General features: G+C 31.9%; 1 protein-coding gene across 1 annotated transcript in view; it reads left to right on the top strand.

The window, feature by feature from the left end:
• The first annotated feature begins 1,728 nt into the window (after nt 1-1,728).
• Nucleotides 1,729-6,000, top strand: part of LOC110996203 (lachesin-like) — a 61,316-nt gene continuing 57,044 nt past the window's right edge. Inside the window, exon 1 of the mRNA XM_045632461.1 lies at nt 1,729-1,891. The gene's annotated coding sequence lies outside the window, so the exon portion shown is untranslated. The remainder of the gene's footprint in view (nt 1,892-6,000) is intronic.

Here is a 6,000-nt window from a genome sequence, read left to right as displayed (position 1 = left end):
GTTAATTAAAAAATCTATTAGTTGTTAATTAATTAATTACTATTAATTCCAGTAGGCTTATTATGGCAGAGGTTGTTTTTATAAGTTTATGATATTGAAATCAGCTTATAAAAAATTGTTTCATCTAAATAACAGCTGAGGGTACATTTTTCTAATCCCGGATCTTAGACTATGAGCGATTGTTGTAGTGTATAGTGCAAAGACAGTCTTGCAAATTGCGTAAATAATTAAATTATGTTGGTACATTTTTTGAGGTGGCTCTGGACTATGTGTACAGGTTCGTCTCCTAAGGACACAACAGAGTATATAGAGTGCTTGCGTATAGTCAGTAGTTTGCAAGACTTGTACAAGTCTTCAGTTGGAAAACTTTTTTTTAGCAACATTATTTTTATAACTTCTCTCTGAGCACTTTTTTCGTGCTAGAACTTTAATATTTTTTATATTAAATGAAATGACTGGTAGCCAGCTTTCTATTATAATTAATTTATTATTTAAAGTTTAAGTTGCTAGAAGAACAGATAAAGGCCATTCCATTAAGTTTATGATTATTAAAGTTTTAATTTTTGCACTTTTACGAGCATTCTAACAATTGTAGTTTGTTGTATCTAATGTTTACGATGTGGCTTGAGGCTTAGAATGGTAAGAAATATAACTTTTAAGGAATTTTATTTCATATGATAGTTATACTATAATATTACTTTTATAGCTATATACATAGTGAGTTTAGCCTCCGGACAAAGATCACAACTAAAACAGGCAATAGAAATATATTTTCTTTCTTGGCTGCTGCTTGCCCACCATTTATTTTGAACCACCGCGTCTTTCGGTTTGATTTTTGCTGTCTCGTGCGCACATGTTAAATGTTGTTTCAATATAAGAAGCAAGTACACACGTGTTTCACCGATTTTTAACTTGGCCAATTCAGCATTGCTTTTTGAGTAATTACCAACTGAAATATTTACAGAGGTTTTACAGGAAACGAGGATTTTTAATGGACCTCGTTCGATACTTCTAACAAAATAATATTCAATACAACGATAGCGCGTTTGTAGCTCCATCTGTTTTACAGTTGTTAGTTTGATAAGCAAACTAAATCTGATACTCAGCGATGATCTCGATTTAATTAATTGTTAACTGAGAGATGAATGTAAGTTTATTTTTACTTTAAAAGATATAAATATTTTTTAGTTTGTAGTAACATGTAAGTTAGTAAATTGATGATATTATAATCATTGATTGACGTACCTATGATGTCTAAAGTAAACAAACTACATATTTTCGCAATTTAACAAATAATAACGACTTGGAAGTCTATTTGCTTGTTTTGTTTCTCAATCGTCTCTCTTTCTCATTACTGTGACATATGTACATACAGTACTTTACTATTAATATTTATTTCGTGTTTATAGAGCAAAAATTAATTATACATAAAGCTGTACCATTTTACTAAAGATATAGCCAAAAATTGAATACATTTATACGAAAAAGTTCAAACGTGTGCGAAAGGAAAAAATCGTTAAAAATTATATACATTTAACCGAGTAACAAATTCTATGCGAATCCTACATTTCCATACATTTTCAAGGGACAACAGAAAAACTTAAAGTAAGATACTTTCACAATATTAAAAGCTTGCGGGCAAGTAAGAAACGTACGCAACGAAAATGCCAGCCTAGTTTTCTCTGTCAGTTGCTCGGAGCTAGCCAGTTTACAGTGGCTTACGGAGAGCGATGCTTGTCTCCCGGGTCGTTTTTGCTGCTAAAACGTTCCGATTTCCCGCGCTAAAGTCCACGTGTTTCAGTGATGCGGAAACTTGACTATTTTTATTCGATATTTAAATTATATTGTGGACGTTGAGGACTGTAAAGTCGTGCTATATTTTTAAGTGAAAGTAAGTTATTAGGTAATTCATTCAACGTTTTGAAACAGCGATTTCTCAGTTACTGTATACGCCGCGTATATAAATGTTACCCATTTTTTTTATAATGGAATATATTTTAGAATATCTATAGACGGTTCGCTAATTATTAATTATTGGTATAAATTACAGGAACAATAAAACATTTAATATGTTTCAAAAGCCACTTGAATATACAACTAAATGTATTTAATTACCCATAAACCGATATTTACAGAGGCTTCATAGTTTAAGGGCTCGTAAATTATGGACGTAAACTTAATAGAATTAAGAGCGCATTTGCAAGTAAATGTATACACTATATAGAGACAATGGAAAAACTGATATTTCTCTAGTATGATCATTATTTATAAATTATCTATATTATATTCCTTCCGTCTTCAATTACAGCTTCAAAATAGCTTTGTTTAAGATTTTTTTATTTTTCAATTAAAATTGCCTTCGCTCGGAAATGCTATAATGAAAATTTATGATTTATAATATATTGACCAAATACTGATACTATAAATTATATACAATTTTCTAAGTATTTTATTCAAGAAAAGAGCGTAACAATTCATAAAAGGCCGACAACGCACTCGCGAGCCCTCTGGCATTGAGTGTCCATGGGCGGCGGTATCACTTAACATCAGGTGAGCCTCCTGCCCGTTTGCCCCCTGTTTTATAAAAAAAAATTGAGCAGTTGATCAATACCTCAACTAATACCATGAAAAGTACAGTAAACAATGTCCCTTACATACCTAACTAAAATGTATATAGAAATAAATAACAACTGTAATAATCTATGTATATCCTTGTTATCTTCCGCGCCAATCGCAGGCTAAAATAAGTATTTTCACCTAGAATGTATTTATAAGACATAGCTGTAGTAAGTAATAATTGTGAGTATCTACAATGATAGCCACAGATAAACCGATGCGGGGTTTCCATTCCCAGATCATTCAAACGTATTTTTTTAAATTTGGAAAACAAAATAACACTATTCACAACTTTTCGTTCTCGTTCACTTTAATATAAATCTATTTATTCTACATTCTTAATTTAAAATATGGAAAAGCATTATTTTTGTTCAAAAAGGTTGCAAGTGCCACTTAGCAACATTTTTAAGTTCAGTACTTTCTATACAAAACCCGCGGCCTTGTTAAACATAATTTACTCGAGCTAAATGATTTAAGAGAGGTATTTAGATTTTTAATCCTCAGTTAAACCTTTTACGAGATTAGGCAACTGAACTTAATCTTTGTGTGTGGCATTTCTCGTCTATAATATACATATCTGATTTTGAATAATTATTATCTTTATTTAAAAGTTCTAAGATACGTTTTATTCATATCGCAATTTTACAAAAAATTACAATATAAGCAAGCTTGCAAGGGAAAAAACAAATAAGCATCTGCAAAATAACAATAACTAAAACTAAATAGAAACTTTAAGCTCATAAAACCCGTGCTGTTCTGGCATCAGTATGGGTTTAATAAAACTATAAATTTATTCTCTATAACGCGTTTAAATACTTTAACAATAGTTAAACAAAACGTTATATTTGTCTCCGGATTTATGTGCTGGTATTACATGTGCTGTTTTCTATATTTGGGAAAGAACCCAATGATAAAAATATATTGTAAACAATGTTTACGGCAGTGAGAGAACATCTTAACACGATTTTGCGAAGTGTGACGAAATTCCATCAGGGCCATCCTTTATTTGGGAATAACGCTTTTAGAATTTTATGTTTCCATGACTTGTACTTCTTTACTGTTAAGACAATTGACTGATTTATAAGAAAAGTTACTATTTAGCTGACATGTTTTTTTTTTATATTTCAGTGAATTTAAATGGGAACGCTTGGTGCGATATCCGACCAAAACGAAACTAGAACTTTAAATCAAACAGTAATAATGCATGTGGAAATAACTTAGACTTTAGTTTGAAAAACATTACATCGCTCAGAGTCCGCTTAATGTCCACAGAGTAGAGAGTAGGGAAAAGACAAACGAGAAACAGACTTGTCATAAAAGTGAACTCAAATATGCTTTTACAATAAATTCAATTCAATAATTCACTATTATTTGAATAGTTTGTTCAAGCACCAGTTTGTCTACTTCTTCTCTTTCTCTTCTTCTTATTCTCTTCAGTTATTCTTACTTATAATAACGAAATTGGTTTAATAAACTGTACAAAGTACTCATTCGCCTCCAAAATTATTTTGTTTAAATTATTTTGTTGAATGTATAAACTTTAGAGAATATTTTCTGTACCTGATCTATACAGCCTATTACAGCTTATTTTGCAGCGATCGAACGCGTATATTATCGGAGCTTTGCCGCGACGGAAATAATAATACATAATAAAAACCTGCTTTTCATCAGCATTGCACCCGTGCGAAGCTGGGGCGGGTCACTAGTTTCAATATATTTTTTATTTGCCCGTAGCCCCTAGTGTGGCCTTTACATGTATCGCTATACGTTTCGTTTTATAAAGTGCAAATCTAAAAAAGAGCCCTTATTATGTAACTTCCAATAGCGACAACTATACGACATTTCTGTATTTATATTGCATAATATATGGTATCGCAAAAATCTCAGTATTGCGAATAGGGTCGCTGCATCAATATTGGAAGTTACAGAGTAAAGACTTAGTTTATGATTCGTTTGGCATCCAAACCAGTGGTTCGTGCATTCAGTAGCATTGGTAAATTATATAAAAAAATATTCAATTTTGTGTCATTCAAATGCATTTATATATTTTTTTTCGTTTGTGGTTGCTTGTCAATTTTTTCCCCCTATTTTTGTCCCTTGCTAGCTTGCTCAATTTCTAATATAAATGTGAGTAAAATTTGTGATGTCTTCTTGGATAATTGTAAGCATATATGTTGTTTTAGAACTTATAAAAAAGTTGTATTCGACTTAATACTGTCAAATATTATAAGATAAATATTTTTCTTGCATTACGTCTATTGCAATGTATTGTTTGCTGAAACTAAAGAGCTCCATTCATCGTAAAAACATTTTATTTTATCATTTAAACTCGCGTGACAGTTCAAAACAAAAGTGTCATTTGCATCCATTGCATTTGACTAACAGCAAGAATGCTTTTGTTAAGGAAACAAAAGCGTATACGATGTTCAAGCTTAACATGTATTAATTCAAGAGAACAACAAAATGTGCTGTTGGTCCAATTATAAGCTATAATTTATTAGCCAGCACTAATCGAAATTTCGGGCATTACAATTTGAACAACAAATGGAATTCGAAATTCAAAATCTTTTACACGGCTAAGTTATGGAATTTAGGATTAAATTATTTGCTTTAGACGGTGTTAGATTAATACTTATTTATTTACCCCTGGCTCTGCGACCCAAAAAATTTCTTAGCCTCCGAATTGAGAATCTTCCAGCGCTTCCTGTCCCGTGCTACCTCTTGTCCATTGCTGGTTTTCAGCTGCAGCAGGTCCTCCACTCTGTCGATCCAGTTGACCACTAGACCGGCTCAGATAAACCTCCTTTACCGATCTTTGTCCTGGTATTCGTCTATAACGTGGGGCTACCAACTGTTCTATTTCGGTATCTTTTTTGTGTTAAATTAATACTTAAAAATATATAAAACCTTTTCCAAATGAAGGCAAAATGGAAATTACATGCAAATACTGTTATTTCAAGTTATACAAAGTTATCGATTGCTACAAAATTGTTTGATAACTTATTGATTGAATAAAATAAACCGGAATTTCAAAGTGAACTTGTATCCCGTGAAATATAAGTTGCAAGAGATAACAAGAAAAGTAAAGAAAAGATCTAACGATACTTTTAGAAAGAAAGCGACGCAATCAGCTGTTAGATAAAGTTCGAGTTGGCGAAGCGCAATCTAAAATTGTAGAACAGTTTAAAAATTGTAGCCACCTGTTCCAGTAAAACTATGTCCTAGAATTTGCATGTATCTAGTAAATTTTAAAATCCACTTGGAACTTAAAACTTGGGTATTTTCGATTTAGTGAGTTTTCTCTGTCTAACGGATGGCTCTGTCCTGATGTTTTTGTTTTTTTTAGGAACAGGGGGCAAACGGGCAGGAGGCTCACCTGATGTG

This window comes from Pieris rapae, chromosome 19, assembly GCF_905147795.1.
Source record: "Pieris rapae chromosome 19, ilPieRapa1.1, whole genome shotgun sequence".
Taxonomy (NCBI): Eukaryota; Metazoa; Arthropoda; class Insecta; order Lepidoptera; family Pieridae; genus Pieris; species Pieris rapae.
Note: the sequence above shows the minus strand (reverse complement) of the source record. Positions and strands in the feature narration are given on the sequence as shown.